Here is a 22,880-nt window from a genome sequence, read left to right as displayed (position 1 = left end):
TAAGGAGTTTATATTTCCCAAGAGTACTGATTAGGGGTCAGAAAGCGGTGGGAAAGAAATCCAAGCCAACCAAAGAGGAGGTAAGGCAGTGGTAACTGTTTTGGCGATCTACTAGCTGGACGATCTTTACTCTAGGATCTCTGCAAGAAAATAATTCTTTATAAACAGTAACAGGGAATAATGGGGGCAGGGGAGAGATTTCCTTACTTTTCAATTGATATCTCTTATCAATATATCACCCAAATACGTGCCTCACTTAGGCCCCTGAAACTCAAATCATAACTGTACTTACTCCATCAGAATCTCTCACAAGGGACTTCCTTGGTGGTCCAGTGGGTAAGACTCCGTGCTCCCAATGCAGGGGGCCCGGGTTCGATCCCTGGTCAGGGAACTAGATCCCACATGCATGCCACAACTAAGAAGTCCGCATGCCGCAACTAAAAAAAAAAAAAAAATCCCGCATGCCGCAACTAAGACAAATAAATAAACATGTTTAAAATGCCTTAGAAAAAAAAAGAATCTCCTACAAAACTCGTTTTGTCCAAATATTAAAGCTTCTAGAGTCTAGAGAATAGAGAAAAATAATTGACACCCTACCCAAAGATATTAATTTGTAAATAAAAGTTTTCCTGAGCAACCTAATATTAACTTCAATTTTCAGAAAAGGAATACTGAGCTAAATTTGAAATAGGTGGTATTGATCACTGGCATAAGGCATTCAATAATTTACAAACTACAAAGGAAAACCCTACATCTACAACTACACCAAGCTAAGCTTCAACTGGTTGATGTTGTACCATCTCAGTCACAATAAGCTGTACTTAATAGAAGCCCATCAGAGGTCTCCAGATCTAGATACTATCATTTTAGGAGGTAAAGGAAAACATGATGTCTGTGATAAATGGGGGAAAGAAAATAATCAATTTTCCTCTTAACACATTTCCACAAAATACCAACTATGAATTTCAAACTGAAGTTCACTAGTTTCATGTTTAATTAGGGTAGGGAAGACTGTCCATCTTTTAACAATCATTCAGAGGTCATGCCCATTTAAATCCATACATTTGACTGCATTTAAACATTGGTCAGCCCGTGTGCCACAACTAGAGAGCCCGCGTGCCGCAATGAAGAGCCTGCATGCTGCAACGAAAGATCCTACATGCCGCAGTGAAGATCCTGTATGCCGCCACAACTAAGACCTGATGCAGCCAAATAGATAAATATTAAAATAAATAAATTTTTTAAAAACACCGGTTATCAGTGTTTAAGATAACATAAAAGGCTTAGATACAGTTAAGCTGTCGGGAGTGATTACCTTTAGCAAAGAGCTAATTCTCCAACACTGTACAGGCTAAGACAGTATACTGTGTTTACTACAATGCCTGCCTTTATATTAAACTGATTAGTAGTCCAGAGGTACCAGAGATGCTCTCAAACCAACAGGTATTTTTCTTCAGGATCCTCAAAAATTAAGAACTATCTGGTAGCCAGTGACCCTGCTCTTTTCAGCTAAATCATCATCATCCAAAACCAAAGGTATTTAACTGTGTAAGCTGAAAACTTTCAATTTAGAAATACTCCTTGGTAAATGTTATCCAAGTTGTGATGCTCTGAAGAATATCAAATTCTTTAAGAAAAAGAAAAGATCTAACATTCACAGAGCATGTAATACACTAAATATTTATTTAATCCATGCAACAAACCAGAAAAGTGAGGTCCTTTCCCCGTTTTATAGATATGGAAACTAACTTGGTAAAATTAAGAAATTTGAATGAAGTCACTCATTCAGCTAACTCATTCAGTAGATGCTGGCTCCAATGTCCACACTTGGTCCACTACAGCATGATGACTTGAGCATTTCTTGGCCAAAACTCAAGAGCCCAGTTCACTATGCTTGCTGTGCCAATCTCCATTCTATGCCACTGGACTAAAGAAAATATCAGCCAAATACAACTGAAGTAAAACACAAACTCTTTGATTTCTACTCCTAGAAGACTTCATCCAGGACTTCTTTTGAAAGGCTAATAAGCATATACAATCTAGATATGTACAAAAGACATCTGATAGATAAACATCTGGGAAGGTCAAATCATAAAGGGTAATAATCATCGTGAGGAAAGAGGTGATTATCTATCTGGACTCAGGAAACAGGATTCAAATTAATTATAACTAAAAGCTGGAAGGTACTCCTAAAAGACAAATATGAACTTCAGAGAATCAAATAATTTTTTTAAAACCTCAGCAATATCAGAAACAAATTTACAAAAACTATTTAGTTACCCATCTCTGCTCTTTACAAATTTTATAAGCAATTTGCTAAATTTTTTGTGCCAGTTTTTTTTTTTTTTTTTTTTTTTTTTTGCGGTACACGGGCCTCTCACTGTTGTGGCCTCTCCCAATGAAGAGCACAGGCTCCGGACGCCCAGGCTCAGCGGCCATGACTCATGGGCCCAGCCGCTCCGCGGCATGTGGGATCTTCCCGGACCAGGGCACGAACCCGTGTCCCCTGCATCGGCAGGCGGACTCTCAACCATTGCACCACCAGGGAAGCCCTGTGCCAGTTTTGATATATATCCTTGGGCTCAGAGAACAAGTGGATCAAAATTAGAACCACTGCTAAAGTTTAAAAAATAAGATCTAGTTTTTCTTTTTTTCCCCCCGCCCACCATAAAAAATCTATTTTTTTAAAAAAGCCAACTGAAAAATGTTAACATACACCTAAGATTACTTTGTATAAAATTCACAAGCTATTTATTGGTGTCCAAAGGAAACAAAAAAACAAAACAAACAAAAAAACCCCAAACCAAGCTAAAGTTAAAAATCCCAAGCTAAAAACCCAAGCTGCATAGCTGTTAGTCCTCTCCTGCAAACTCCTTATAGTTCTGTTCTCAGTGGGTCTAGTCTATTTGGAGAAATCAGCTCATGATTTTGAAATTACTACTATTACAGTATCAGATCAAAGAAGAGTAGAACCCCATTCATATGATCAATAAGCTTCCATTTTTTCATTAAGTGTAGATAAGCTCAACTAATCAAAATGAGAAGTTAATTCTTAAGGCATGGGAGTTCTTCTCCACATATTTAGAAACAGTACATGCAATCAAGCAGTACTACAAAGAAAACCATTTTGCTGCCCCAAGCTTGATGCACAAATTGGGAATTACTTCCAGAATAATGCACTGATTTAGTCTTTAAAAACAAGTGATTCATGCTCATTAGGTAAAACAGAATAATTCCTATTTTAATGGGGGAAAAATCAGTCTTCAATTATTTCTGAGTTATAAATTAGTGACTGACTGATGATACTTAAGTGTCTACCACTAATTGGGAGGATATATTCATTAAAAATTTGGTTAAAGCAAATAAAATCTAACTACGCTGATACAGCAGAATATGGACTGGGTCTTACACAGGTACTAAAGAAAATGAGGACAAGAATTCCTGTTCTGAGATAGTATTTAAATTAAGGAGTACTGTTTTTTTTCAAAGTAGTATTCCTCAATGTGCTCCGTCCTGGGTTTATAGGAAATAAAATTGTTGTAGAGGGAACTCGCTGGTGGTCCAGTGGTTAGGACTCAGTGCTTTCACTGCCAGGTCCCAGGTTCAATCCCTGGTCGGGGAACTAAGATCCTGCAAGCCACGTGGTGTGGCCATTAAAAAAAAAAATTGTTGTAGAGGCGACAAAGATCTCTACTGTTCAAGTACTGCAAATAATAAAAAGTTACTTTTATACCCTACTCTCAATGACTTAATCAGCATATAGAAGAAGCAAATTACATCAAGCATTTCATCTCTCATGAGACATAAAGTGTTCCTAGACCAGTCTTTTCTATGAGGGTGGTTTACCCTCCCAAGGGCACTGGGAAATTTCACTATCCCTAGGAAAAAGAAACATGAAAATCATCTAGAGCATTAAGTTAGTATTTAACACCTACAAAATAATAATTCTCTTCCAAAAGACAAAGCAACTCCAGCGGGGATCCACAAGGTATTTAACTAGTATAGCCTCAGGGACTTTCCTGATGGCGCAGTGGTTAAGAATCCACCTGCCAATGCAGGGGACACAGGTTTGAGCCCTGATCCGGGAAGATCCCATGTGCCATGGAGCAACTAAGCCCGTGCACCACAACTACTGAGCCTGCGCTCTAGAGTCCACAAGCCACAACTACTGAGCCTGTGTGCCACAACTACTAAAGCCCACGCGCCTAGAGCCCATGCTCCACAACAGAAGCCACCACAATGAGAAGCCCACACACTGCAACGAAGAGTTGCCCCCACTCGCCGCAACTAGACAAAGCCCATTCGCAGCAACAAAGACCCAATGCAGCCATAAACAAATAAATAAATAAATACATTTAATTTTTAAATAAATAAATAAATAGTATAGCCTCAAATCTCTAACTTATTCTCATCCTTGTATCAGCAGCATGCTATTGATTCTTAGGGGACCAGGCCTGAGAACATCTCATTTCTTAATACTTGACTGCTGTTTTCATTCTCTCCTATCTGTACCTTCCCTGTACCTTTATAGGGGCACCAAGTTCTTTTCAGACAAGTCACATTTAAATGTTCATACACATCTGACAATAAAAATGCAACTCAAGGGACTTCCCTGGCAGTCCAGTGGTTAAGACTCCACGCTTCCACTGCAGGGGGCATGGGTTCCATCCCTGGTCAGGGAACTAAGATTCCGCATGTCATGTGGCACGGCCAAAAAACTAAACTAAACAGACAGACGAACAAAAAACAAAAATTTCAACCCAAACATCCTAAACACCTGTCATCAACTAAGTGCCACAGAGAAAAGTCATGTTTTAGTAGTCAAATTAACATTTTGTCATAGATTTTCTAAGCACATGGATTCTTTTTGACCTGGCTTCTTCCTGTTACTAGGTATCCACCAGTGTCTCTCCCTCTCTAGCTTTCAAAGGGTAGAGCTCCCAGTCTATGAGCAGCTTTGCTTAAAGCTTCAGATATTTTACTCTGCATTAAGCTTCCCATCTTTCGCTTCTGTTGTAAAGACTGCTCTTAGTTTTATCACTAAATCACAGACAATGCCTATAACATATATATTATATACACACACACACACACGCGTGCATGCACACACGCACGTGCACACACACACACAGAGCTACCCACTATATGCTCATGTTCCACTCAATCTCTGACTTTAAAAGAGCCTCCAGGGACTTCCCTGGTGGTCCAGCAGTTAAGACTGAGCTCCCAATGCAGGGGGCTTGGGTTCAGTCCCTGGTCGGGGAACTAGATCCCTGCATGCTGCAACGAAGAGCCCACATGCCGTAACCAGAAGATCCTGCATGCCACAATGAAGATCCCTCGTGCCACAACTAAGACCTGGCGCAGCCAAATAAACATTAAAAAAAAAAAAAAAAAAAAAAAGAGCCTGCAACAAGGAAGAATCTAAGATAAAATAAATTATCACAGCTACACGACTTCCATAAACTTTAAAAATCTATCCTCTACTTTAATAATTACCACACTGAATTCCTCTGCTCAACAGGCTATGCTAAAACTAGATCTAACTATCCATTAATGATCAGAGATGGAGAAATCGCTTTGGAATCTAACCTACTGTCCTGACTGGGCAAGTTAAGAATTCACTTCAATCTGTGACAATCTTGGTACACTTATGAGACAATCAGTTACTAGAATTTCAGGACAACCACCTCATATCACACTAATGAGACAAATGGAGGCCAACATAAAAGGAAAGATTTGGAAAGAGAAAAGTGGTAAATGTCTGATTGTCAAATTTAAATATCTTCAAAATATGTTCTCTGTATTTTCAACATTAAAATTAACAACCTCAGTAATAGTGACACTTTCGGTCAGCTAATTCTTTGTTCTAGAGTCTGTCCTGTGCACTGCAGGATGCTTACTCTGGCCTCTACATACTAGACACCAGTAGTAGTACCACCACCACCAGTTTTGAGAACCAAAAATGTCCCCATACACAGCCAAATGTCCTGTAGGGAGCAAAATCCTTCCCAGTTAAAAACCATTACATTAGAGTGAACACCACCAACATGATTTTACTCTCAAAGAGGTCTGTGGCTAGTATTACCAACAACCTCAACCCTGAAGTTTAACACAAATACTACCAGAGGAAGTAAGAAAAGAAAGAATAGTGTCAAATACCTTTAGGGGTGGGGAAGGACCACCTCTATCTAGGTGGTCACCTTATAAAACATTTTTTGTATTTATACTACACCTCAATTAAAAAAAAAAGTTTACCAAAAAAACCCAAAACAAAACAGAGGGACTTCCCTGGTGGCGCAGTGGTTAAGAATACGCCTGCCAATGCAGGGGACACAGATCTGATCCCTGGTCTGGGAAGATCCCACATGCCGTGGAGCAACTAAGCCCGTGCACCACAACTACTGAACCTGCACTCTAGAGCCCGCGAGCCACAACTACTGAACCTGTGCGCTACAACTACTGAAGCCCGCATGCTCTAGAGCCTGCGTGCTGCAACTACTGAAGCCAGCGTGCAACAAAGAAATATCTGGCCCAAAGTGTCACTATTACTGAGGTTGTTAATTTTAATGTTGAAAATATAGAGAACATATTTTGAACATATTTTAAAGAGCCCATGCTCTGTAACAAGAGAGGCCAACGCAATGAGAAGCCCGCACATCGCAACGAAGAATAGCCCCCACTCCTCACAACTAGAGAAAGCCCGCACGCAGCAACAAAGAACCAATGCAGCCAAAAAAATAATAAAATAAATAAATTAAAAAAAAAAACTGATAGGCAAGAAGCTTGATAGTATTTCCTTGCTTCAATGCTGCTAGAAATCAGGTGCAAAAGGTACAGAACCAAGACATCTGAGGAACAGGGAGATGAGTACCTAAATATTTCTTGGTGGTGCAATGATTTACTCTTGAATTCAAGAGAGTTGACAGTATTCAGGTCCTTCCTTCAGCCACACAGCTCCAATTACTCATTCTTTTTTACCTACAAAGCTTTCTAAGATTGATAATCACATCTGAGATTAGGGTCATATATATCCTGTTCACTGAGACTTTCATACCTTTGATTTTGGAAGTTAAGAATGGCCCTTCAAAAACCCCTCTAACAAGAAAATCTCTAAGTAGCATTAAAGAGGTCTGCATGAGATCAGGTATGAAATATACTGGCTCCTAACACTAAGACAGTTGCTTATCCCCAAGCAAAAACCCCACTCAAACAGGAACTGGATTCTCTACTCCAACAAGTAGGGCAGATAAAGGGGATAATCTGAAACAAAAAGGAAAGTAGGAGGGATCATAAAAACTGAACAGCTTGTGTGCCTGTAAGAGTGGACTGGAATATTTTCAGACCAAGAAGGCAATTCCTAATACTGACTGAAATAGTAACTACAGAGAAGTTTAGAAGATCTTCCTATATCCTACTTGTACATCCATAAATTTCTTAGGAAAAAAAAATGTCATCAGACCAGATATTTTATGCTTCATTGCTTTTTATATCCAAGGCAATGGTATTAAGATCCCTTTTTGAAGGGTCTTTTAAAAAAGAAAAATTCATTAACCAAACATTTCCAGTTGAATAAAAAATACTGTAGCTATGGCTTTGAAAACTAAAACAGTATCTCTTAAAACACTTTTTATAAGGAAGAAAAGATGAAGAGCACTGATTTTATTTTTCCATTTCTTCTAATATAATGAGAGCAGAACAGTCTTATGTAACCTGGGGAGAATGTGAACAAGACAGTTACCTCAAATAGGATTACTTGACTTTTGGCGCTGAACGTCTCAGACTACCCAATGGAGTGCAAGGGAAAGATTAATGTTTCTCAGGGAAATAAGTCATGACGTTTTTACAAATAATCAAAATTACATCATGTTGCCCTGAAGCGGAAGCATCTGCATAAGAAAAATTTCTTCTGTAGGGACCTAGCACTATGTCTTTAAAAAACACCAACTATACTGCAATGGATTCAAAACACCACTACTGCTATATAGGTTAAGTTCCCAAAACTAAACATTTGGCCAAAGTTTAATACACCTAAATGTAAAAGAAGGATTAATGAAAGAGATGTCCCTACTTCAGTGACTTTGTATGTTTGCATATTCAAATATTACATTCCTTTAAAATGCTGCTGCTCTACTGAAAATTGTCGGAAATAATAAACAATAAGCTACCAAAACACCAATCCCAAATCACAAAGCTCTGGTAGGTATTTAGAACTGTCAAATATCCAAGGTTAAATGAGAATCAGGAACTTTAATAGCAAGTTAAGGAGTGATTCAAAGGGGGAAAATACATTAGATTTAGACTTATTCAAGAAGGTGAGACTACTACTGGGCAACCTTTTTTTTAATTTTTAAATATTTATTTATCTATTTATTTATTTACGTTGTGCTGGGTCTTAGCTGCAGCACGTGGGGTCGCAGCATGTGGGTTATTTGTTGCGCCATGTGGGCTCTTTAGTTGCAGCATGCGGACCTCTTAGTTGCAGCATGCAAACTCTTAGTTGCAGCACACGTGTGGGATCTGGTTCCCTAACAAGGGTCCCCTGCATTGGGAGCACCGAGTCTTACCCACTGGACCACCAGGGAAGTCCCTGGGCAACCATTTTTAAAACATCCATGGAAGTCAATATCTGGCTGACTTTTCTTTGATTAGGATGTTCTTTCAAAAAACACAATCTGGGGATAACTACCTCCAACTTATTACAAGTATTCACCAAATAGCAGCTCATCTGCCCAGTTATATCACCATTATTCTAGGAAAAGAATTCATCTATACCACAGATTGGCCTTTTTCTGTAGAGGGCCAGACAGTAAATATTTTAGGCTTTGAGGGCCTTATCTTTTTTTTTTTTTTTTTGCAGTACGCGGGCCTCTCACTGTTGTAGCCTCTCCCGTTGTGGAGCACAGGCTCCGGACGCGCAGGCTCAGCGGCCACAGCTCACAGGCCCAGCCGCTCCGCGGCATGTGGGATCTTCCCGGACCGGGGCACGAACCCGTGTCCCCTGCATCGGCAGGCGGGCTCTCAATCACTGCGCTACCAGGGAAGCCCAGAGCCTTATCTTTGTTGTGACTATTAACTCTGATATTGTAGCAGTGTGAAAGCTGTCATCGACAATATGTAATAAATAAGGGTGATAATTTCCAATGAAACTTTATTTATGGACACCAAAATCAGAATTTTGTATAACTTTCACATATCATGAAATATCCTTATTTTGATTTTGTTCAACCATTTAAAACCATAAAAAGCATTCATAATTCTTAGCTCACGGACTGGACAAAAACAAGCAGCAAGCAAAGTCTGGTCTACCAGCCCTTAGTTTTGCTGACTCCTGATCTACACTTCTCATTTATTTTTTTTTAAATAAATTTATTTATTTTACTTTCAGCTGTGTTGGGTCTTTGTTGCTGTGCGTGGGCTCTCTCTAGTTGTGGCGAGCGGGGGCTACTCCTCATTGCAGTGTGCAGGCTTCTCAATGCGGTGGCTTCTCTTGTAGAGCACTGGCTCTAGGTGCAGGGGCTTCAGCGATTGGGGCGCGTGGGCTCAGTAGTTATGGCTTGTGGGGTCTAGAGCACAGGCTCAATATGGCTGTGGTGCACTGGCTGAGTTGCTCCGCGGCACGTGGGATCTTCCCAGACCAGGGATCGAACCTGTGTCCCCTGCATTGGCAGGCGGATTCTTAACCACTGCACCAACCAGAAAAGTCCCCCTCTCATTTTTTTTCAATTTATTTATTTAATTTATTTATTTTTGGCTGCATTGGGTCTTCGTTGCTGCACACGGGCTTTCTCTAGTTTCGGTGAGTGGGGGCTACTCTTTGTTGCGGTGCGCGGGCTTCTCATTGCGGTGGCTTCTCTTGTTGTGGAGCACGGGCTCTAGGCACATGGGCTTCAGTAGTTGTGGCTTGAAGGCTCTAGAGCGCAGGCTCAGCAGTTGTGGTGCATGGGCTTAGCTGCTCCCCAGCATGTGGGATCTTCCCAGACCAGGGCTCGAACCCATGTCCCCTGCATTGGCAGGCGGATTCTTAACCACTGCGCCACCAGGGAAGCCCTCTCATTTACTTTTATTAAACACTTCAAATTTACAGAAAAGTGTAGAGAATAATATAACAACCATTTACTTATCACACTAGCTTAAGAGATATAACATTACAAATAAAACTGAAGCTAAGGGCTTCCCTGGTGGCGCTGTGGTTGAGAGTCCGCCTGCCGATGCAAGGGACGCGGGTTCGTGCCCCGGTCCAGGAAGATCCCACATGACGCGGAACGGCTAGGCCCGTGAGCCATGGCCACTGAGCCTGCGCATCAGGAGCCTGTGCTCTTCATCAGGAGAGGCCACAACAGTGAGAGGCCCGCGTACCGCAAAAAAACAAACAAACAAACAAAAAAACCTGAAGCTAAGTATTCCAATCCTATTTCTCTTTTCCTTTCCCCAAAGGTAACCACTACACTGAAGTTGGTTTATCACTGCCATGGTATTTTTTTGGTTTTTTTTTTTTTAGTACTTTTACTTTATGTGTGCAGGTATAACTAGATAAAACATATTATATCATTTTGCAAGTTTAAAATTTTTATGGGATTATATCACATATATTTGTGTATCACTTTGCAGCTTACTTTTTTAACATTACCTTTGATAATTCATCCAGGTTGATACATGTAACTAGTTCATTCATCTTAAATGGTATACAGAACGCCAACTATGGGATATCACAATTTAGTTTTCTACTTCCTGTTCACTCAACAAATTAATTACATATTATATGGCAGGAATTGTTTTAGGTGCAAGGGCTACAACAGTGAATAGGCAAAATTCTTCTCTCCATGGAGTTTACTCTGATAGACACTAGCACTTGCTCTGTACTGATATTACCTCTTTCCAAATGAAATCTCAAAAGTGACCCTAACCTAATTTTATCCAAAGCATAAAAGAAAGTGAAAAAAAAAGCCACCAATTTTATTTAGTAAATGGAAGAGAAATCCTTTCTCCTTCATTAAGGTTTGTTTAAAGATATTTCTTGCTAAGCTAAAAGAGATAAAAGAAAACTTCAAGAATAAATTTCACCCCAAATATCAAAATCATTAAGCTTCCAACATTTTAAAATTAGAACCCAGGGCTTCCCTGGTGGTGCAGTGATTAAGAATCGCCTGCCAACGCAGGGGACACGGATTCGAGCCCTGGTCCGGGAAGATGCCACATGCCGCGCAGCAACTAAGCCCCAGCGTCACAACTACTGAGCCTGCGCTCTAGAGCCCGCAAGCCACAACTACTGAAGCCTGTGCACCTAGAGCCCGTGCCGCACAACAAGAGAAGCCACCACAATGAAAAGCCCACGCACCACAACAAAGAGTAGCCCCTGCTCAATGCAACTAGAGAAAGCCCGCACGCAGCAACAAAGACCCAACACAGCCAAAAATAAATAAATAAAGTAAATAAATGTATTAAAAAAAAATTAGAACCCCGTTCACAGTTGCCTTCATCTAGACTTACACTACAAACAGGGAGTACTGATGATAAGACATCTGGAGCTTCCAGTTCCCGTTCCTCTTCATCTCCCAAAACCAGTGTCAAGCAATAAGGAAGATAAAGATCAGCAGTAGATCTAAATCTTTTGGTCAACAGAAGGAAATATTATAGTAATCCAAAACTTAATAGAACTGATATTAACAGGCCTAGAAGACAAGTTTTGCTCCTTGGAAATAAAATGACAGACTTGGAATTAAACAAGACATCACCACCAACAATAATAAATTAATGAAACAGTCTCCAATGCTCTTTTAATTCCAAAGGAGACGGTAACTTTGAACACATCTCATACCCTTGAATTAGTCAAATTTCCTGTCGCTGCTTAAGGATGTGTACGAAAACTAAGTTTGTTTCATTTAACTGCTGCCAGTAGGCCATGAATGTGGGATAAAATAAAGAATGTATGTAGGGTCATGGTACCACCAAAGGTAACCCCCTCCCTACTCTGGGCAAGTGAAAGCCTACTAATAAGTTCTAAGTTCACTAAACAAAATTTAAATCTACTGAATAAAACAAATCACCTTCACCCTAAAAGCAGAGAAATGCGATGAGGAAGAAGACAAATAACTGAACAATGAGCAGAAAACTAGTTGGAAAGGAAATGAGTCCTATAAGGCATTTGGTCTTATTTGTCTTAACATACCCATTCCCTAAAAACCATATAACCCTGCTGATTTAGCAGTGTTTGACTTTCTGCCTCTGCCTACTGGGAGTTTAACAAGAACTCCAGTAAGGAGTTTCCATGAGAGCAGTCAGCTGGGAACTATATATGCTCCTTATTCCTGAAGTCGTCCTGATTTTAAGACTGTGGTGACAAGAAATCAACTTGTCAAAACTTTTACATTTAGACTGACAATTGAGAGGTTTGAAGGACATTTCAAAAAAGTAAAATTTACTTCTAAAATACGTACTCCTCTTCCCAACAATTGGCTACAGTTACATGCCCAATAATCAAAATCCAAAGATATCTGCATTTAAGGAAGGAAATTCTAATAAGGCACAAAAGTGCTTTCAGGGCTTCCCTGGTGGCGCAGTGGTTGAGAGTCCGCCTGCCGATGCAGGGGACACGGGTTCGTGCCCCGGTCTGGGAGGATCCCACGTGCCGCGGAGCGGCTGGGCCCGTGAGCCATGGCCGCTGAGCCTGCGCGTCCGGAGCCTGTGCTCCGCAACGGGAGAGGCCACAGCGGTGAGAGGCCCGCGTACCGCAAAAAAAAAAAAAAAAAAAAAAAAAAAAAAAAAAAAAAAAAAAAAAAGTGCTTTCAAAGGCACTTGAAGACAGTACTCATCAGTGTCCAGCCACACTACTTCCCTCAAATTTAGATTTAAATTGAGTTGTTTTAGAAACTCTCATAACCTGTTGGTGTGAATATATTAAATATAAATCCAAATTATTGGAAGATAATTTAGTATCTAACAAAATTTTAAATGTGCATGCCCTTTGGTCTAGTAATTATATTTCTAGGAATTTTACCTACAGACATACTAAAATGTATAAAGATGTATGTAAGATGTTTCACTGGAACCCTGGTTATGACAGTATTCCCACACACTGGAAACACCCTAAATGTTCCTCAGAGGGGATAGAATAAGTACAAATTAAAATATATCCATACAATGAAATATTGCACAGCCACTAAGACAATGACAAACATTGTGTAATACACACACACACACACACACACACACACGAAGAGTACAGCATAATGCTCAAGAATTTTTTTTTTTTTTTTATTGCAGTACGCAGGCCTCTCACTGTTGTGGCCTCTCCCGTTGCGGACGCACAGGTTCAGCGGCCATGGCTCACGGGCCCAGCCGCTCCGCGGCACGCGGGATCTTCCCGGACTGGGGCACGAACCTGTCCCCTGCATCGGCAGGCGGACTCTCAACCACTGCGCCACCAGGGAAGCCCCAATACTCAAGAATTAGAGCGTAACAGTCAAACTTCCTGATTTTGTATCCCAGCTCTTTTCTGACTAGGTATGTGACCTTAGGCAAATCACTTAAGCTCTCTGCGCCTCAGTTTTTTTTACCTGTAAAATGGGGATGATGACAGCGTCTACCTTTAGAGTATTGTGAGGATTAAACAAGTTAATTAATGTGAAGTGCTTAAAATAGTGCCTGCACATAGAAAAGCCCAGTAAATGTTAGTTATTACTAAAAACATATCCAAGGGAATTCCCTGGCGGTCCAGTGGTTAGGACTTGGAGCTTTCAGTGCCGTGGGCATGGGTTCGATCCCTGGTTGGGGAACTAAGATCCTGCAAGCTGCACAGTGCAGCCAGAAAAAACAAAAACAAAGAAACCACATATCCAAGGTATTAAATGGACATGGGCAAACAATTACAATGGCTAAAACTAAAACAACAGAAGTTGGGATAGACACAGATAGATGGAATAAAGAGAAGTTTTGAAAATAGAATTTTCAGGATTTGGTAAGCTTAACTCGCACTCTGACCCAAGTTGTAAAAGGTGCTGATATGTTGTTCCTCCTATGTTGGTTACTTAATTTATAAATACATTGTATCTAGTATTGCAGTTATTTTAATACCTGTTTTCTCTTCTGTACTATGTATCTTCTTGAGGACTGAGGCTGTATCGTTTATCTTTACATACTCTACAACACCTATGTGTATGTCTTTTACATAGTAGGTGTACAATAAACACCTAATACCTATGAATGTTCATATGAATATATGCATGGTCAGGCTTTTTCAGTTCCCCACAACCAGCCGATTTAAGTGGTTACAAAGTAAACAGAGCTCCATGGAAAAGAGACCCAAGTTTTCTCTTTAACTGTCATTTTCCTAAACCAAACCAGTCTATGAGAGAGAAAACCACCTGGGGTCTATACTCTAGGAACTGGAAAAATAACCCTGATATTATATATAAAAATAATCACTGATCAGAGCCTAGGATTTTCTGACATAATTTGGGATTTAGGACTACCAATGAAATTACAAAACAGACTTTATGAACTACGTAATCAGCATTCCTAAAATAAGTTTAATAACCTAGCAGTACTTGAATTATGTTTACTTAATGCTGACTAAGAGAATAATAGCAATGAAAGTTACTAAAGAGCAAGACCTGCAGGCAATAGGAAAGGTATACAGCCATAAAGTTGAATATTCTTTCCCAACAAAGTTCTGGTATCCATGAAAAGATTTTCACCCTTAAAATTTTCATTTAAAGAATAAGTAAATTCTCTACATATAGATTTGAAAAAAATCTCCTATATTATTAAATGAAAAAAAGCAAGACGTGGAAAACTATGCCATCTTTTGTGTAAAAAGAAAAACTAAAAATAAATTAACATTTGCTTGCATATATATAAAAAACTCTGAAATGATAGAAAAGAAAGGAATAACAATGATGGGGCTTAAAACTAAGCAGGTGAGAAACAATGATGAAAAACTTTTCACTGTGTATCTTGATTTTTTTTTTAATTTGAACCAAACTTTTAACAATAAATAAAATGTTCCAACCATAACAAACAAATTCATTTACAAGAACGAAAGCTATTCGGAGTAACCTTGTTTCTAATACCGTAGAGAAAAATACTGTGATCCAAGGAGCTAGGTGAAATTAAAGCTCTCCATGATAGGAATCAGCTACCATATTATAGTAACAGCATCCCATTCAGTTTAGCTTTATACTGTTTGGCCCAAAATAAAAAAGAATGTGAACAGAAAAACCCAGTCTAAAATTCATATGGCATCTCAAGGGATCCCAAATAGCCAAAACAATCTTGAAAAAGAAGAGGAGTCAGAGGACTTACACTTCCTGACTTCAAAATTTACTACAAAGCTAGAGTAACTGAATCACTGTGGTACTGGCATAAAGACAGACATACAGACGAATGGAACAGAGACTCCAGAAATAAAGCCTTGCATATATGGTCAAATGATTATCAACAAGGGTGACAAGGCCATTCAATGGAGAAGGGACTGTCTTTTCAACAAATGGTGCTGGAAAAACTGAATATCCACATGCCAAAGAATAAAACTGGACCCTTATCTTAGAGCATATACAAATATTAACTCAAAATGGATCAAAGACCTAAATGTAAGAACTAAAAGTATAAAACTCTTAGAAGGAAACAGAGGAGGAAAAAGCTTCATGACATTGGAGTTGGCAAAAATTTCTTAATACAACACAAAAAATAGGCAACAAAAGAAAAAGTAAACTGGATCTCATCAAAATGAAAAATTTTGGGGACTTCCCTGGTGATCCAGTGGTTAAGACTCCGTGCTCCCAATGCAGGGGGCCCAGGTTCGATCCCTGGTGAGGGAACTCGATCCCGCATGCCGCAACTAAGACCCGGTGCAGACAAATAAACAATTTTTTAAAAAATTAAAAATTTTTGTGCATCAAAGGACATTATCAACAGAGTAAAAAAATAACCCACAAAATAGGAGAAAACATTTGCAAATCATATATCTGATACAGGATTAATATCTAGTATAAGGCACTCCTACCACTCAACAACAAGAAAACAAACAACCCAATTAAAAAATGGGCAAGGCCTTGAATAGACACTTCTCCAAAGAAGATATACGAATGACCAATAAGCACATAAAAAGATGCTCAAAATCACTAATCATTAGAGAAATGCAAATCAAAACAATGAGATACCACTCCATAGCAATTAGGATGGCTTTTATAAAAACAAAAATTAAAAAAAAAAGAAAGGAAATAGCCAAGTGTTGGTAATAAGAACACAGAGAAATTGGAATCCTCGTACATTGCTGATGGGAATGTAAATGATATAGTCACTGTAGAAAACAGTATGACAGTTCCTCAAAAAATTAAACATAGAATTGCCGTATGATCCAGCAATTCCAATTCTGGGTATATACCCAAAAGAATTGAAAGCAGGGACTCAAACAGATGTCTGTACATTCATGTTCACAGCAGCATCATACACAATAGCCAAAAGGTGGAAACAACCGAAATGCCCGTTGACAGATGAACAAATAAAACGTGGTAAAGTGTGTATATATATACACATATATATATACACACACATACATATATATATATATATATAATGGAATATTATTCAGCCTAAAAAGGAATGAAATTCTGACACATGCTACAACATGGATGAACCTTGAAGGCATTATGCTAAAATGAAATGAGCCAGACACAGAAGGACAAAAATTGTATGATTCTACTTACGTGAAGTCCTTAGAGTAGTCAAATTTACAGAGACAAAGTAGAATAGTGGTTGCCAGGGGCTAAGGGGAGGAATAATAGGGAATTATTTTTTAATGGGTACAGAGTTACTATTTGCCAGGCAGAGAGAAGTTAAAGGTCTTACAATTAGTAAGCAGCAAAGTAGAAATTTGAACCTAGGACTTTCCAACTGCAGAGCTATACTTTTAAAAGTGACCAAAACTTATTCTAGTTTAACCAAAGAAGGAAAGATTTCAACTAATTATGTAAAAATACCCCCAAGATTAGTACCAACACTAGACTATTTTCTCATATCCAGACACCAGAATTAAATGTATGCACAACACCAAGAACAGTTGGTTCTGAAGAACAAGAGAGTGCAAAGTTTTTCAGAATAACCAGCAAAACCTAATGTGACACTCTAGGCAACACGTGAAAGATGTGCTAAGCAGCCCCAGTAACAAGAAAATTAAAATGACCACTTTCAAAAGCTTCTTCAGATAATTCTTAAAGCTAGAAAACAATGAGTAAAAATCTCACTGCTTTCCTCCAACACACCTCTGCACCATAAAAGTGCCCCTTATACAGTCATCTTCACACTCTCAACCAAACTGAATCTAGAAGACAGCAAAGAAGTCACACATAACTAGAGACACTTCTAAGTTTTATTTTTTGATACAACTTTATCATATTGTATTTTACTCCCTCCTGTGAATATTATCAGGTATTCAGCCAGCCAGAATAGAAGGCTTAATCTGGAAATAGAAACTGCTCATATTCTAACCTTGGTTATACTCTTCTGTGACATCTACCACTCTGTCTTTGACAAAACTGGGAACCTACAATTTAATACCAGATATATATCAAGTCTTCGGTAGTATGAATGCAACAGTCTAAACAGTTCATTACAGATAGTACCCCTTCATGTATAATAATTCATTAAATCTCAAAAAAAAATTTTTACACCACTATTTAAGCTAGAGACATCTTATTCCCTTGAACCCTCAAGGGTTTTCAAAGTTGCACTTGCTATTTTTAAGATGTTTCTGTCCGCTGCAAGCACAGCTGTAAAAGATCCTTTTCCAGTCACCCATACTCCTTGAAAGCTTTCAGTTCAATATTAATGCATTATACAGAACTCAACTGGGAAATAGCTCTCCAAGCAGAAGGTGAAGAGTTAAAAATGCAGGCTAATGAAAACTTGAGACTGAATCCTAGTGCAGTAAGAGACCCATATTCTGGGCTTCCCTGGTGGCGCAGTGGTTCAGAATCCGCCTGCCAATGCAGGGGACACGGGTTGGAGACCTGGTCCGGGAAGATCCCACATGCCGCACAGCAACTAAGCCCGTGCGCCACAACTACTGAGCCTGCGCTCTAGAGCCCGCATGCCACAACTACTGAAGCCCACGGGCCTAGAGCCCGTGCTCCGCAACGAGAGAAGCCACTGAAATGAGAAGCCCGCACACTGCAACGAAGAGTAGCCCCCGCTCGCTGCAACTAGAGAAAGCCCGCGCGCAGCAACGAAGACCCAATGCAGCCAAAATTAATAAATAAATAAAATTAATAAATTTATATATTAAAAAAAGAGAGACCCATATTCTAGTTTCCATTCACTTGGCAGAAAATATCTGGATTTAATATACTCTTAAGATTGGGCTTCCCTGGTGGCACAGTGGTTGGGAGTCTGCCTGCTAGTGCAGTGGACACGGGTTCGAGCCCTGGTCTGGGAGGATCCCTCATGCCACGGAGCAACTACGCCCGTGAGCCACAACTACTGAGCCTGCGCGTCTGGAGCCTGTACTCCGCAACGAGAGAGGCCGCAATAGTGAGAGGCCCGTGCACCGCGATGAAGAGTGGCCCCCGCTTGCCACAACTAGAGAAAGCCCTTGCACAGAAACGAAGACACAACACAGCACCAATAAATAAATTAATTAATAAGCTCCTACCCTCAACATCTTCTTTAAAAAAAAAAATATATATATATATATATACTCTTAAGAAAGCAAAACTTTCAAATTCACAAGGCACTCAGACAAGGAACTCAGCAAGCATTCTTTACTAACTGAATTATAAAATGAGAAAAGAAGAGCATTAGAGTAACATAATAATTATTCATGGACACTACTACATGAGAAGAGTGTCATGCTACTCACATCATTTTCCATAGAATCTAATATAGGGTCTTCTAGCCAACCTGTCCAGGGCAGTAACAATACACATGACCAACTGCTTCAATCCATTTAATAACAACAATCAATCTAGCCATATAAATGTTAAAGAGTGGTTAGAAAAGTGCCTCTCCCTCCAAAATATGTTATCCTCTTGGGGAAATATTTTCAACATTTTTCGCTGGTAGCTCAACCTATTTAGTGGTGAACACCATTCAGGTAACCTTTATGCCTTTAAAGAACATAGGACAAATTTCTCAAAGTTTTGTTTTAATTTCAAGGCTAACGTATCATCTTTAAAGGACTGAAAAAAATCAAAGGTATTGTTCCTTCTTGCCTCTGATCCCCAGGTCTGTCTGCATGACTCACAGAAGAGAAAGAATGGGGGGCTTTACAGATTTCTTAGTGTGATACTACCATCTTTACAGAAAGGAAGGGTTTCTTGCTCCTGGCTCAAGGGATTCTGCTCACTCACAAAGTTGAAACCTTACTCTCCTGCTTCCTAGAACGTTAGATGAAAGAAGGTGGGGGCAGCAGCTCAGTAACAGTTATCCTCCTGAGAACTCATTGGAGGTGAGGGCCAAGCTGGATGAGCTGTGCCATTTGCCTTAGAAGATTCATAAGGAAAAAAACTGCAGCCTCCGAACCACTGAAGTTTCTAAAATATACCTAGTCTAATGCCACCATACTAGTTCTCTGAAAAACCAGCACACTAAAGTAGTCAATTCCCTCATTCAAGAGTGACAACCCTTAAAAAACAACAACAACAACAACAACCCATAAAGAACTACAGGGAAGCAGAATATCAAGGATGCAGTACTGTCTTCTGGAAGAGATGCTCTTTCATGGTCAAATAATTTCCAGAAGCTTTGCATCCTTTAGCCGTTCTTTTACCACTCCTAATACACAATGTATATTTAGACACGCAAGGCTCTGGGACATTATGTTGTAAAGAAATCTGCCTTAACTTAACGCAGAATTTTTCAAAACCCTATTTGACCACATTATATTTTCATATAAGACCTATTAATATTGAGGAAAACTATCTTTCTTTTGTTTGTTTTGTTTTTGTAAAGGCAAAACAAAACTCTATAAGAAGTGTTAGGAGAATGGTAAGATCACAACTTTTGGAGTCAGGCAAAGTTGTTCAAATACTGGATTCACCACTTTTATTAATTTTTGAGATTCTAGCAAAATGACAACCTCCCTGGGAATTGAGTTTTCTCATCTGTAAAGTGATCATAATACCTCCCTCACAGAGTTACTGTAAGAATATAAATAGCATAAAGCCTTACACAAAGAAAGTGCTCAACAAATGAGTTTATATTTACATTTTAAAAATTCCCTTCAGGGACTTCCCTGGTGGCGCAGTGGTTAAGAATCTGCCTGCCAATGCAGGGGACACGGTTTGAGCCCTGGTCCAGGAAGATCTCACATGCCGCGGAGCAACTAAGCCCATGAGCCACAACTACTGAGCCTGAGCCCTAGAGCCCACGAGCCACAACTACTGAGCCCGTGTGCCACAACTACTGAAGCTGGCACGCCTAAGGGCCCGTGCTCTGCAACAAGAGAAGCCACCACAATGAGAAGCCCATGCACTGCAATGAACAGTAGCCCCCGCTCGCTGCAACCAGAGAAAGCCCCTGTGCAACAAACACCCAACGCGGGCCTCCCTGGTGGCGCAGTGGTTGAGAGTCCGCCTGCCGATGCAGGGGATACGGGTTCGTGCCCTGGTCTGGGAGGATCCCATATGCCGCGGAGCGGCTGGGCCCGTGAGCCATGGCCGCTGGGCCTGCGCATCCGGAGCCTGTGCTCCGCAACGGGAGAGGCCACAACAGTGAGAGGCCCGCATACCACAAAAAAAAAGAAAAAAAAAAAACAAACACCCAACGCAGCCAAAAATAAATAAAATTAAATAATTAAATAAGTAAATAATAAAAATTCCCTTCAAGTTCCAAAAGTTGCAAAAATGCAATTTTTTAAAATCTGAGGGAAAAATTACAGAATCCATGACTGAAATACTCCCTGAGAAGTGTAATTTCTCAGGATTTTGCAAACTTTTTAATCCACTGGACTGAGAAAGCCTTTAAATTTGCCACATTTAAGATGATATAGTGGGACTCCCCTGGTGGCACAGTGCATAAGACTCTGCGCTCCCAATGCAGGATGCCCAGGTTCAATCTCTGGTCAGGGAACTAGATCCCACATGCATGCTGCAACTGAGAGTTCAAATGCCACAACTAAGGAGCTGGCGAGCCACAACTAAGGAGACGGCGTGCCGCAACTAGGACCTGGTGCAACCAAATAAATAGTATTAAAAAAAAAAAGAATGATACACAGGAACACACTACACCTACTGATAAAAAATGGATATGAACAGAACACATGTTGTAGAAGAGTATTTATGGTTTCAGTGATAAAAAGGGCCTTACATGAATATAAACAAGAAAAAATGAGTTGTGAAAAAGCTCAGCTTGTGTCAGCACATAATAACTAACAACTATACAGTGTTTTAGCTTATAAAACACCTTTACATGCATAATCTCATTTGACTGACAAAGAGACCTAGTGAAACAGATAAAGCAGCTACTGATCCTCATTTCTACGCTGAGAAAACTATGGCTTGGAGACTTCAAGTGACTCAACCAAGGTCACACAGATGATAAATAGAACCAAGACTCCAAACTTGTTCTTCTGCTCCCAGAACATAACAAATAGGGCATCTTCTAAATGTACGCAGCATTTTCTCAACCCACAGAATTATTCATATTTTAAAATACTTTTTGGGCGACAGGCACCATGCTAGGCACTGGAGACACAAAAGTAAAAAGACATGGTATCTCTTTATTTCAGAATGTTGTCAGACCACTGAGGGGAGACAAGCAATATTTATAAATTAGAGTGAGATCAAAGAAGAAAGCATATCTAAGTCTCTCTGGGCAAGTCAAGGAAGGCTTCCCAGAGACAGCAGCATTTGAGATGAAATTTGATAGCTGATCTGGGAACTAAAAGAACTGTATTTGCAGGACTTCCCTGGTGGCACAGTGGTTGGGAGTCAGCCTGCCAATGCAGGGGACATGGGTTTGAGCCCTGGTCCGGGAAGATCCCACATGCCACAGAGCAACTAAGCCCATGCACCACAGCTGCTGAGCCTGCTCTCTAGAGCGTGCAAGCCACAACTACTGAGCCTGTGTGCCAAGAGCCCGTGCTCTGCAACAAGAGAAGCCACCACAATCAGCAACCCACACACCGCAACGAAGAGTAGCCCCCGCTCACCGCATCTAGAGAAAGCCCGCACACAGCAATGAAGACCCAACGCAGCCAAAAATAAATAAATTAATTAAAAAAAAAAGAACTGTATTTGCTCATGTATAAACTGTAAAGGGAGAAAAGTAAGGCTGGATAGAAAAACGAAGGTCAAGATTTACAAAGGGGCTTTGATATTATGCAGAGTACCTTTAAATGATTGGAAACTATTGAATACCTTTGAGAAGGGCAGGTAGAATAATCAGATCTCCATTAGACTATTTTGAAGAGAATATGATTGAGAGTTTAAAAGGAAACAAGACTAAAAACAAACAGAACTGTAAGAGATCATGGCAATATTCCAAATAAGAGTTGCTGTGGTCCTGAATTAGGAGACCCGTAATGGAGATACAGAAAAAAGGAATAGATTCAGAAATGTTTGCAAAGTAATGGATAAGGGAGAGAGAGAGAACTGACAATGATGCTCTCATTTCTGGCTTAGGTGACTCAATGAATCACAAAAGGGGAACAGATGATGAAAATGTTGAGCTTGAGGTACCCATGGAATACAGAGATGGATATGTCTAGCACAAAGTAGACAACTGGAAACAGAGGGCTGGAGTTTAGGAGATGTGATAATATATGTGAATATATATGAAGATTTTTTTCCATAATCAAGTGTTATTTACCATTTCAATGGGAAAGCAATCATTTTATCATCATTATTTGTATAATGCTTCAAAGTTCAAAAAACATTTTAATA

The 22,880-nt window shown here is 39.8% G+C and overlaps 1 protein-coding gene across 4 annotated transcripts in view; it reads right to left on the bottom strand.

Annotated features, from left to right (window-relative positions):
- GATAD2B (GATA zinc finger domain containing 2B) overlaps positions 1–22,880 on the bottom strand; it is an 84,530-nt gene that overhangs the window by 56,135 nt on the left and 5,515 nt on the right. Inside the window, exon 2 of one of the 4 annotated variants that reach the window (XM_081225911.1) lies at positions 16,707–16,765. The exons of the other annotated variants lie outside the window; for them this stretch is intronic. The gene's annotated coding sequence lies outside the window, so the exon portion shown is untranslated. The remainder of the gene's footprint in view (positions 1–16,706; positions 16,766–22,880) is intronic. 4 annotated transcript variants of the gene reach the window in all.

Source organism: Mesoplodon bidens (assembly GCF_964165515.1).
Source record: "Mesoplodon bidens genome assembly, chromosome: 2".
NCBI lineage: Eukaryota > Metazoa > Chordata > Mammalia > Artiodactyla > Ziphiidae > Mesoplodon > Mesoplodon bidens.
The sequence above is the reverse complement of the archived record's forward strand: the minus strand, read 5'-3'. Positions and strand labels throughout refer to the sequence as shown.